The 12873-nt window shown below is 38.0% G+C and overlaps 1 protein-coding gene across 3 annotated transcripts in view; it reads right to left on the bottom strand.

The window, feature by feature from the left end:
- Window positions 1–12873, bottom strand: part of LOC148001969 (uncharacterized) — a 955959-nt gene that overhangs the window by 813467 nt on the left and 129619 nt on the right. The window lies entirely within an intron of this gene.

The following is a 12873-nucleotide window of genomic DNA, read 5'->3' as shown; positions in this document are numbered from 1 at the left end:
TAAAATGCATTTTTCACTCTCAATAACTATTAAAGATTCTTCCTTTATGGACAGTTCTTTTCAAATATATTCTTTTGTATGGTCAGATATGAAAACAAAGAAGCAAAACTCTTCTGTACAATCTGCATATAAAATAAGACTATCCTGTGCAGGACTGCTCAAAAATAAACTTAGGTCCATGCTGAGAAGAAACATATGTGATGAATAGAGTTTGCTTAACCTAAGTCATCATCTCAGAAGAAAAGTAACTTACCAGTGTTGTTCAATTTAGGAAGTGTCATAATTTTCTACAATTGCTGTGACAAAACACTGATGAAAAGCAACTAATGGAAGACAGGTTACATTCCACAATATACTTGCAGTTACCAGTTAAATACTGAGAAATGTCAGAGCCATAAATACAACAGGGAGGCAAGAACTGAAGCAGAAGCCTAGTAGGAGCACTGCCTCCTGCCTTGTATCTCATATCTTTCTTTTTCTGACTAATAACCCAAGCGTGGCACCATCCTGGAGATTTGGGTCCTACAAATTCCAAGGTTAATCAGGACAATATCTCTGAGGCTTCAGTGTACAATATGTCCATCTGATGGAGGCATTTTCTCAGTTAAGACACCCTCTTCTCACCAACTTCTCTCAGTCACATTTCTATTGCCTTAATAAAACATCAGGATTTAAAAGACCATCCAAAGAGTGCACATGGGGGAACCATGGCTCCAACTGAATATATAGCAGAGGCTTGTCTTATTTGGCATCACTAGGAGGGGAGCTGCTTAGTCCTGAGGGGCTTGATGATCTAGGGTAGGGGAATGCTAGGTTGTTGAGGCAGGAGTGTGTGGTCAAGTGAGAGAAAACTGCAATACAGGCAGGGAAGGAGATATAGGATTTGTGGAAGGGAACTGTGAAGGGATATAACGTATGAAATGTAAAAGAATGAAATAAACAATAAAAAAAATAAAACAACATGACCAGGGAAACGTATTGAAGTAGGTGGTTATTTGGGACCTACAAATGTTGAGCGAGTATAGCACTTCAGTGTCATGACAGAGGTGCATGACTGTAGAAAAGAAGAAAAAAACAAACAGGAAGCTGAGACCTGATGGTTCTTATCTTGGGAAGCAAAAATGTAGCAGAGAAAGTACATTGAAAATGGGCACCTACCTTTTCTAACTATAAATTCTAAGCAATGGCACTCTTCACCAGGCAAATCAAGGCACCCAGAAAATTGTCAACGAGAGGGTATTGCGATGCCTGAAACTAGAGAGTCATCCCATTCAAAACATCACAATAAACAGCTACCCCCACCCACACACTAAAAATTAACACACAACAGTCATTAATTTGGTACACTCACTGTTTTTTGCAGCATATCAGTTCTGAAATGTTGCCTTGGTTAAATAGTTCTTCTGTTCTTTGCAATATGCATGGTATTTTAACAAGTTGTGTAAAGATGCAAAAGACTTAGAGTCTCCATTTCAGAGACTTCATTTCATGGGATCTTATCTGTAATTTTCCTCCTATTATTTCTTTTCATTTTTAAATTTATTTTGTAAACTATGTGAAATGACAATCTTGTTTTTGCCTTGTGGTGTTACAGAAGTCTCTTATACAAATCATGATTGACACCTATGATCAAATATTATGAAATTATGATATATTTAGTAAACACATTGACAAAATGTCTGAAGACTTAAAGACATATAAAGAATCACTAAATTATTCTAGAAAATCTCCTACTATGACAAAAGCCATAGCTGGACACAACTGTAAAAGCAATGATATTGATGAAAAATTTAATATTTCATATGCTGCACTGCAGGAAGAAGGTCCTACAGGTAAGACAAGATTTATTTATTCATCAAATGAATGGAATCCTTTGATCAAATCATTTCATGATGTCATAAATTTGTGTATATCAGAGAAGCTTTGGGACACAAAATGATTGTTAGAGTATGAGAAAAGTTTTTAAACTATATATATATATATATATATATATATATATATATATATATATGTACTCATATACTGAAATACATCAGGATACATTCAGGTATATGACACATTCTTTATTTAGAGAATCCACCAATATTGTCTGCTATATTTTCCCACTTTCTTCCCATGGTCCTTAAGTTAGAGAATTTCTTGCATATGAAATTATTATTTTTGATAAGATCATTTAGAAACAATGATTTGATTTAGAAATTGATTAAACATTCTGCAAGATTAAGCCCTGCACCACTGTCAACATGCTTTGGTTTCGTAGCACAAAAATACTAATATTTGTTTAATTTACAATGAGAAACAATATTTGTCAAAATCTTATCATTGTAAAAAAATTTGTACAGGATCCACTACAAAACCAATGAGAGGTATGATAAAGAGGTTAAACTCACTTGATTATCAGTTGGTAGCACACAAATTCAAATACATTTTTAACTGAAGTAATTCTTTCTATAGAATTAAGAAAATATACACAAATATTACCCTTATTTTAAGTGATGTGAATCTATCATCTGAGAATATTTGTCTGATGATGACATTTTATGTTCCATTTATCAGGACAAAACAGAGCAACTACCACATATAAGTGGTAGTGGATGATTTAAGAAGGTCTAAGGTCATTGTATTTTAATGTTTCCTTCTACCTCCAATTTAGTCATATTAGAAGAATTATTCCAAGATCCTATGTTAGTTTTATAATTCACCGTATTAGTTACAAATAATTTTCACTCGTACTTATTTTATGCTGCATATTTCATATTGTTTGCTATTATAACAAATGTCATTAAATTGGATTATTGTTTACACTCCAATGTTCATGGTCCTACACAGTCTTTGGAAAATTTTTCAGTCTCTGCCTCTACAGCACAGTTATAGTACTAGTTTTCCCACCTCAGTTACCAATGTGTGGCCAGAAGCTAATGACACTGAATAACCCCTCAGAATTCTGGATAGAATCACGTGCCATAGAAAGTTATAAATAAAATTCCATTAACAATCAAAATTAATCATCATACATGATGAACTTAGAGGTGGATCATGGTTTAAAATATACAAAATGACCTGAAAAAATAATCCAGTGTCTAAAGCAATTGAGATTTAGACTTTGTAACATGAATTTGGGTCATCAAAACATACATTAAAAAAACAAACAAAACTAGGTATTGTAGCACAATCATCTCTAAACGAGAAGTTTCTATCTGAATAGAGATGGCAGTCACAGACAGTAACAGAAGCTTATTGGACAGATATTTCTGACATATTGTTCAGTAATGATCAAAAGAGAGCTCCCCCTGAAAAAACAGAGACAGAGAGAAAGACCAATACTGGAGGCTTCTCATATGTTAATAAGCTCAAAGCTCTAATTAAGCTCTAAATATGTATCACCAGTGATGTGATCTGCACATGTTTTACACACACACACACACACACACACACACACACACACACAAACACACACACACACATGCATTACATACACTGAGAAATGCACAGAAGCATACAGCATATTTTATATATCTCTCTTCATCACCTGAGGCCTCAACATGAAATATTCTTTATTCTTGGCTTGATTATCTCAAAAGTGTCTGTAATACAAATTTGAGAAATGGAAATCTTAGAGAAAACCTCCAGTAAAGAAATTGATAATTTCCATATTTACTGTTCTTGGTCTTTCCTGAACTCCCATTACTATAAGTTTACAATGTTTTCATTTATTACTAGTATTATTTTAAACTTTTATCAAAAATTGAATTATAGCATTGTAGCCTGACTTTTCTCCCTTAAGTCCATCACAGTCACTGCACTTTCATACTCATTTCAATATTGTTTTTTACATGTTTTTATATATATTTATCTTTATAAATGTGAATATTACTTGAGTTCATTTTGTTCTGTTTGTGAATATGGTTTCCATGATATACAGCGTGTATTAGACAATCCATATGCAGGTCATTTCTGGAAAAATTAACATTCTGTCAATCATAATTAGCTGCCTATAACTTTTGACAAGTGAAATTTTGACCATTGCCTTAACACTGCATTGACGTTGCTATTATTGTGATTTTGCACCTAATTTTATGAGCGGCAATTTCAAAACAGACTTTCAGGTATGCTGGGTCTTACAGTATTTGTAAGCCCTCTTCTACAATGGTCCCTGAGCTACAGAGCACTTTGCTCTAATGTATTCACTGGTGCTGAATTTTTCATAATGCAATTATCTCTTCATTGTGTCCAAGTTTTTGTTTTCTGTAATGGTCTCCATTTTCTGTACAAAGAGGCTTCTTTGATGTAGGATGATGGTCCCACTTGTTGGTACATATAAGACTAATATTTAAAAGCTGGAAGGAATGTCACTAATTTATTAAATTAATGTCATCAATTTTAAAGTTTAAGACCAAACTAGCTACATAAATCGGACTAGATTTCTAGCCCCAGCCATGATTCCAATCCTAGTGAGAGAAATTCTACCAATTGTTAAAGTATTTCCTGTGGCTTTCCCCCAAAATATGGATTTGTCAGGTAGCACTTGGATTTCTCTCAAGGTTGGTGGCTTGAGTCCCAGCTGCCCAATAAATCTTACAAGGAATCTCAGCAATCTACCTGGATATATCTTAGAAGCCTCTAGGTTTAAGTCAAAGTTCTAAGGTAGATAAAACAGTAAGCAAGTTGACACGTTAGGGAAGCAATTGATAGTTGTACCCACCTGTAATACCTATAAAGTATGATGATAACCAGTATGGCAAGATAGCAGAATAGGTTCAATAAGTGACACTAATAGCTCTGTTCAAAACAACTGTTCTTTGATTAGACTTAAATGTATATTCTTTACCATAGAATTGAACATGGTTCTGGGTCTTTCATTTGGTTTCTCAGAAAAAAAATGTTATTCTTAAGTATGCTTTTAAAGTTCAACATTTGGTATCTTGTTATTTCTCTTTAGGATCATCCGTCCAGGTCCTTTGACTTGTCCAAGTCACACATTTTGACTCCTCTCTGACAAGATAAATTCATTTTCCTAGAGTAATATGATATAACTGTTATATAAACATACAATTCCTTCTTTTTGGTTACTTTAGTTTTCTTCTTTCCACATCTGCAATTAGCCTAAATTGACAATTGTCTAAAACATTAGAAGTTGAAATTTCTAGCAATAAGAATGCTTACCATATTGAGTTAATTGAAGAATATTTAACAATGAGTGCCTTATGTCTGCAAGGATGATAATGGTTCTATCACCTAGAATTTCCTTATAGTGTGTGCTGCCCCTCATCAAGTTATTTATAAAATATTATGGTACCAATGACTTCCTTTGCTGATCATACTCAATTTACTCTTGTTTCGTACAGCATATGTAAACAATTAAGATAATATTAAAACTGGATGTGACCAAGGGGACATATATTAGAAATGAAGAATTCAAAGCATGTCCTTTTGAAAATCATATGATAGTAAACATAAGTGAGCCTAAATATAACATAAGAATAATCAGATATCTTGTAAATTCTTTCAAAAGTAGCAACATACAAAATTAACACACAAAGTGAATACTCCTTCTTTGTAAAATTGCAAACTTACTGAAAAGTAAATCAATGAAAACCTGTCTTTAACAGTAACTTTTAAAAGTATTAAGTTTCTTGGGAACATTCTAACCGAGAAATAAAAGGCTTTTATGATTAAAAAAAGAAAACACACAAAAAAAGAAAAAAAAATTAACCCAAAACAAAACAAAATGTCTTATAAATTGACCAGATATCAGATAATGGAAAGATTCCCACATGTTCATGAATCGGTGAGATTTAAACAGTAAAAATTCTAGACCATTCTGTAGTAACATTTTGATTCTATGCTTTGCAAGCTTGATAAAATTTATAACACTCTTGATGTTATTAGGAGAAACAATATTGTAGAAGTGATTTTTTAAACTTCTTTCCTCCCAGTCTTCTGCCATGTTCCCTTGACCTGACTCATAAAGCCTCACCAATATCACTTCCTAAATATTAACTGAACAAAGCAACACCAATGAACATGGAAAACTAAATGGGATCTGGTACAAAATGGTAGAAAACATAACACTAAATGGTGAAAGCATTGGGCGGGTCTGTGTGCATGATTGTGGGGCAATCCTGAAGTCAAATGCACACTGGGGCTCGGCCTCCACTGCTGGTGATGTTATGTGCACCCCCCCCACACACACACACTTCTTGACTATGTGTGGTCCCAGCCCTGCCTGAGTGATGGCTACAGGTGTCACCATTCCCCTCCACACATCCAGAGACTCCGCCCATGGGAACCATCCATCAAATGTATCAAAGCCCCCACTGTCAGTCATTGAAGCTGGATCAGTGCCAGCCATGGCTCCCCTGTCAATCACTCGCTGCCCAGGCCGGCCGCGGACATCATAGTTACTGTCCATACCCTGTGCCTAGTGAACTCATTACTTCCACCTCAAGCCTTGCCCTCATCACAGCCCTGTTTCTCCCCTCATTAGTTTGTCATGAATACTCATTAGGCTCATTTGCATGGTCCCATTCATGTGAGCATTGTCAAGTGTGGCTATGCCTCACCATTGTCAGTCATTAAAGGATCCCTGTCAGATATCAAAAAACAAACAAACAAACAAACAAAAAAACAAACACAGTGATTGCTTGTCGAGAAGAGGTTGTTTTCCTATATAGTTTATTAGTTGTCAATTGGGGTTAAGGGAATGGAGGTATATATTTAAATACATTATCTTTGAAAATTAGTATTTTTCTACCTGAGACAACATAGCAATTAATTCAAAGTGAATCCCAACTTTTAAAAGATGAACAGCTACTCATCATAAAAAGAAGTAAAGTTTCACATAGTGAAACACAATGTTGTACATAGTGACACAAACAAGAAAACAGAGTAATTCAGGAAAAATGCCCAATAATTAGGCCAATTAGTAAGTTGAGTGCACTCAGGTAAATTGAATTTCTGGATGGAGAGCTTCAGGTAAGTTTCCGAGTGTCCGAACTGCAGCACTGGAAGGGCACAAAGGGTATTGTAGCAGGAATTCCCAGGGGAAAGCTCAGTCTGTGTGAGAAAGCAGACTCATAGAATGGTAATTCTAGGTTACAACTCGCCCAGGAAAAACAGCAAAGTCCTAGACCTGCGTCAACTGTACAGTTTTGTAAACAATTAAGGAACTTCCTACAGGATGGTTGGCTTTCTAAACCAGACACACAGAAGAATGTGCTTCCAGACAACTACAACTTCTGCTCTCAGTCTCCCCAGACTGACTGCTATTTTAACAGTACACACAAGTGTGAATGGAGCATCTGTAGCATCACAGGGGACAGGTGACCTGCATAGGAAACAGGACAGATAAGTAAGAAGGAAAAGGGAGTTTGTTAAACATTGTCTCCAGAAACTGACTCTAGGATGCTTAAGAGCAAGATGGTGGGAGAAGCGGGTACATGGGGGATGAGCAGAGTGTGGAAGCCGGAGATTCTTGGTGTGGGCCATGGGTGCCCCTGCCATGATCTGCAAAAGGTGGAAGAGTGGATGCACCAATCAGCTCAGCTTAGCACCATTCCCCACCCTTCAGCCTACCTGTGACCTGGCAAACTGGATGAATATTACAAACTATTACAATAGTCCTTGTCAAAATATTCAAACATGAAGCCAAACAACTCCTCTCCTGAAGTTCAACACTTTCGTTCCCCCACATTACACATTTGAAAAGAGTTTGCAAACACAAGAAACAATCAGTACTCTTTAAAACTGACTTTGCAAACCTGTGCTTTCCCCCCAGAAAGACAGATATTCAAATAAAAATCGTCCTCTCTCTCCCTATTTCTCGCTCTCCTTTATGAATTCAACTTCAGCATTCCATTCCTACCCCTAGAAAGTTGCATGTTTCTCTGGACACACATCTGAAAAGATGAAAAGATAGATACAGCTTTATTTCAGGAGCTACAGACAGAGCTCCTTGCTAGCTGCATCCCTAGCAGGCCCTATCCTGAAATGCCACAGTGGGGGAAAAAAGGAACTGAAGTTTGGGGGACTGTTTTATTTTTTTAAATCTATTTGCAAAGCAGTTATTTTCACGAAGACATATGACAAAACATCATTTGTGAGACGGAAAAATACACACGTTACAACGCAGTTCCCAAAATCATTGTAACCCAATAGTTAGTCATAGAATGCATTCTGTTCACCACTCACTATACCACATCTTTTGTGCCAATGGACAAATACATTGATTTCCTGTCCTCAACCATTTAAACTTTTAAGTGGAGTATATAACTATTGAAGCAGATTTCAGTTTCTCCCCCACCCCCCGCTGGTTTTGGTTTTTGCATGGAATCATTTCTGTATTCAATTTTTTAATTCTTTCACAACCCTATTCCATGTTTCTTTAAAAAGCTAAATTCATATGGCTTGAATGAAACGCCTTGCTCCTGTAGAAGTCACATACAAGAACATGAGATTTCTTATTATGCACAATACAACCAATGCGAACTTAAACAACTGTATAGAGGAAGTTAACAGTTATGGCGTTACCCTAATAGGAAGAGTATGTGAAGCAACCTACAACACTGCTCTTGTGGAGAAAGAAGGCATTCTGGAGAAGTTCTGTCCTAAAAATGTGGCTCCCCTTTAAGGATTCCAAGAGTCGTAGAAACAATGGTTGTAATCAATAAATCTGGGGTGCCTGGTGCCATTGCCAAGGAAGTGGAACTTCAGATGGGAGCTGATTTGTCATATGTATTTACCCAATGTGTCTGCTCACTGAGTAAGTCTACTGAAGCTTCATGAGAGTATTGAAAAAGAGTTTTACCAGGCCATAAGCTCGACAGAACTCCAACCTCTATATTTGGGCTATGATCAACATGTTTGGATACTCAGCAAAAGATTTTTGCTGGACAGTATTTAAAATGTGCTCATTATTTGTACCAATTGAGTAATCTCATCAAATGTACTCCTGTGCTAGAATATTATTAGTCTGAAGGAATTTAGAAGGATTAGGTGCCAAAATACCCAGCACAATACTTGTATATTTTTTAGTATCATACAGAACGAATTCTCCAAGAACTAAGAACTCTGTAGACCTTCCATGGTGTATTCCTTCAGTCATCTCAAACACCATGGGCTTCTCTTGGTCTCTGACTGCTCACTCAAGTTTTACATCTCCCACATTAAAACAGAATCCATCAGGTTTGCGTTGCCATCATTCTATTTTTTAAACTAAGTATTGTGGTGATTATTTAATGTCTCTGTCTTATTTTTTGCTGTTTGGAAAACCCCCGTTTGAAAATCAACTTTGTTACAGAGGCACAAATCTTCAATAACGTCTCCAGACGATATGCCTTATAGTTTATTTAATGCTTGTATTCAGAGGTGCAAACTAACAGGAAGGGTCTGAAAAAGAGAGGAGAGGAGGCTATTAAATATTTTTTAGTCATATGTTGCCTTTGTCTTGTGCAGAACATGTAGAGTTGAAGCAATAGCTGTATAAAATCCATCTTAGTATTCAGAGGGCCTTGAGACTTGATGCTCACACATGTCCTGCCTAAGTGGTTTCCACCAGGATTGTGTCACTGGCAAGTATGACATGTTTTAGAAGCATGCTCAACAAACCCTGCTAAAATCCTCCTGCCTTTAAATCTCATACTATTGCCAATTGATTTCTGATATTGTACATAATATTAACAGAAGCATTTTCACTAAATTCCATACCCAACATTTAGGCATCACCTATTATTTGCAAATGTGCCAAATATTTGTCCCCAATAAACATTTCCATTTGCTTCTTATTTTATTCCAGATCAAGAGTTAAGAATGAGAGTCAAGAATGCCTTCTTTGAATTATTTTTTCTGTATTGTTGTAGAGACACTTACTTGTCTTGGTTAATATGACTCCTTTTGAACTGTGTCACCTCTTCGATAGTCTCTCCAAAATTAGCGGTGGGGTGAACAATGGCGAGTAAGCAATGGGAAAGCACATGGCCTCACACCTATACCTGAACAGTACCCACTGTGGCCCCTCCCTCATATTTCCCTCCCAGGCTGCTGCAGAGCTCCCAGCCCACAAGTGTATTTTCCCTATATTCAATTTTGTCCTTTAACCCCAAACTCTGGTAAAATTAAGGAAATTTTCATTATGAAGTTTTAGATCCACTTTACATTTACACCTATCAGTTTTTCTAGGGTGTTTTTCCAGTAGCTAAGCAGGTCCTGAGTAACTTCCAAAAGAATGTTACATTGTATTCTTTTAGAAAAGGCCTTGCCCTTTCCCAGGCCACAGGAGCAGCCTTCCTGACAAGAATAAACAAGTTCTAACTTTGCGGACTCCTACAGCTTTAGGAATCTATTACATAGGTAGGAATCTATTACTGAACTGCACTTTCAGCTTCACTAAAAAAAATTCGAAAGAACAGGAACAAGTGTAGAATGAATGGAGGGGGAAAGACGTGTGCCCCCAGAAGCCAGGATCCCTAGCGATCTTCCTCAGGCAAAGGTGGGGAAGATGGAGCAGGCTGCAGTCTATGGGCACTAGCTATCCATTCATGTGCATAGCCAGTCAGCAGTTCCTTACACATAAGCACAGACCCCTCCACACACAAAAAGATAAAAAATCATCTTCACAAGGAATAAGCACTAGTTTCCACTATGTGCAGAAGAGCAGCTACAATTGAAGTGGGACAACCCAATGATGACACAGACTGAGGGTACATCTGAGGAGAGAGAGAGAGAGAGCCCTGAAGAGTTTAGTCCAAAAGCGTGGATTGCCCAAAATTGAATCCACAGAACACATGAAGCTTGAGAAGAAGAACGACTAAAGTGTGGATGCTTCAGTCCTTCTTAGAAGGAGGAACAAAAATACTCACCGGAGGAAATACAGAGGCAAAGTTTAGAGCAAAGACTGAAGGAAAGACCATCCAGAGACTGCCCCACCTGGGGATTCAGCCCATATACAGCTACCAAAGCCAGACAATATTGCTGATGCCAAGAAGGGCAAGCTGATAGGAGCCTGATATAGCTGTCTCCTGAAAGGTTCTTCCACAGCATGACAAATAACAGAGGCTGGCAACTTGAACAGAGAATGGGGTCCCCATTGGAGGATTTAGAGAAAGGATTCAAGGAGCTCAAGGGGTTTGCAACCCCATAAGAACAACAATACCAACCAACCAGATCTCCCAGGGACTAAACCACCATCCAAAAAGTATATATGTACAGACCCATGGCTTCAGCTGCATATGTAGGAGAGGATCGCCTTTTTGAGTACCAATGGGAGGAGAAGCCCTTGGTCTTGCCAAGGATAGGCCCCTGCAGTGCAGGGGAATATCAGGGCAGGGAGGGAGAAAGTGGTGAGTGGATGGTTGGGGGACACACTCAAAGAAGCAGGGGGAGGGGAGATGGGATAGGGGGTGTATGTGAAGAGTTAAATTTCAAAAAGAGCCACCTCGTCCCCTTCCTTCACTCCCTAAGGATGGTTCATACACCTGCTGAATGAGATGAGTCACCCTACCCACATTGCTGAGCGGCTAGATAGCACGTACTCTTTCCTGATGTAATCCCACGCCAAAAGTAACTGTAAGTCCTTTGAATTAGCCAATTCTGTGTAACCGCTCGAAATTCCCTGGCTTTCCCTATATAAACCCCTGCCTGTAGAGGCTCGTGGTTGGCTCCTCTATCTCCTGCGTGCGATGCTTGTTGGCCCGAGACCTCGGTGTCGGCCCGAGATCTCGTTAATAAAGCTGCCTCTTGTTATTACATCAAGATCGGCTTCTCGAGTTTCCTGGGGCACGCCACCATCCCGAGACTGGGGCGAGAGTCTCCCCAAATTTTGGGGTTCTTTCATATGGAGGGGAAACCAGGAAAGGGGATAGCATTTGAAATGTAAAGTTAAAAAAAAAAAGAAATTTAAGAAAAAAAAAAGAGCTACCTGACTAGGTCACTTGGACATTGGCAACCCCACTGACAAGCTGAAAAGGGGAAGGGCACAAAGACTGAGTAGGACAGGTCCTTGCAGGCCTCTGCATGTTCACCAGGCTCTCCTTCCTACCCTTACTGTATGAGGTAGGGAAGTTCCCTGGTTGCTCTCTTTTAGTTTCCCATTACTTTTGGGCTGAGGCCAAAGTCCCTGGACCCTGTTATCAGCACCCAAGGAAAGATGCCACAGGGTGATCTTTCAGGAATTGAGATAGCTGTTCTCAAGCACCTGTCCACTTGGTTTCGCATTCATTATCATGTGAGTCAGGGGACGAGCTAAGGGTCTAGGGTGATGGTAAGCTCCAAGAACCACTCTAAACCTAGAATAGAGAACTCTCTGAAGTTAGCTCCAATCCCCATTTCTTTCTAATTGCTAATTGCTGCCTGCCAGTAAGAGAAACTGGCTGAGAAAACTATCTTGCTTGCTTATGCTTTGTTAATCTATGATAAGTTGCTTTGTTATGAATGTTCATGGGATTGTGGTCCTAATTTTTGTTCTTTACCTGTACTTGAAATGTTATTCTTAGAAGGTATTGAAAAACACATTATTCACTAACCATTCACTACAATAAAACTAAAACAAAAACACGTAATTTAATACTGCATGAAAGATTTTGCTGGGATATATATTGAATGAAATGAAGAATACATTGTGGGGATTGGAGCATCCACCAACTATGTGTCTCTGTTGAGACTTATGTGTGGTGGACTGCAGCATTATTTCTTCTAACATAAACTATGGGGTATGTGAGAATATGTGTAAGGGTTGTGTGTGTGATGGTTAGAGCATTGTTCTTTTATCTATCAATTGTGTGTGCTTGTATGCATGCATGTATGTATGTATGCATGTATATATATATATATATGTGTGTGTGTGTGTGTGTGTGTGTGTGTGTGTGTGTGTGTGTGTGT

The sequence above is a fragment of the Rattus norvegicus genome, chromosome 12, assembly GCF_021556685.1.
Source record: "Rattus norvegicus strain SHRSP/BbbUtx chromosome 12, alternate assembly SHRSP_T2T, whole genome shotgun sequence".
NCBI classification, from domain to species: domain Eukaryota; kingdom Metazoa; phylum Chordata; class Mammalia; order Rodentia; family Muridae; genus Rattus; species Rattus norvegicus.
Note: the sequence above shows the minus strand (reverse complement) of the source record. Positions and strands in the feature narration are given on the sequence as shown.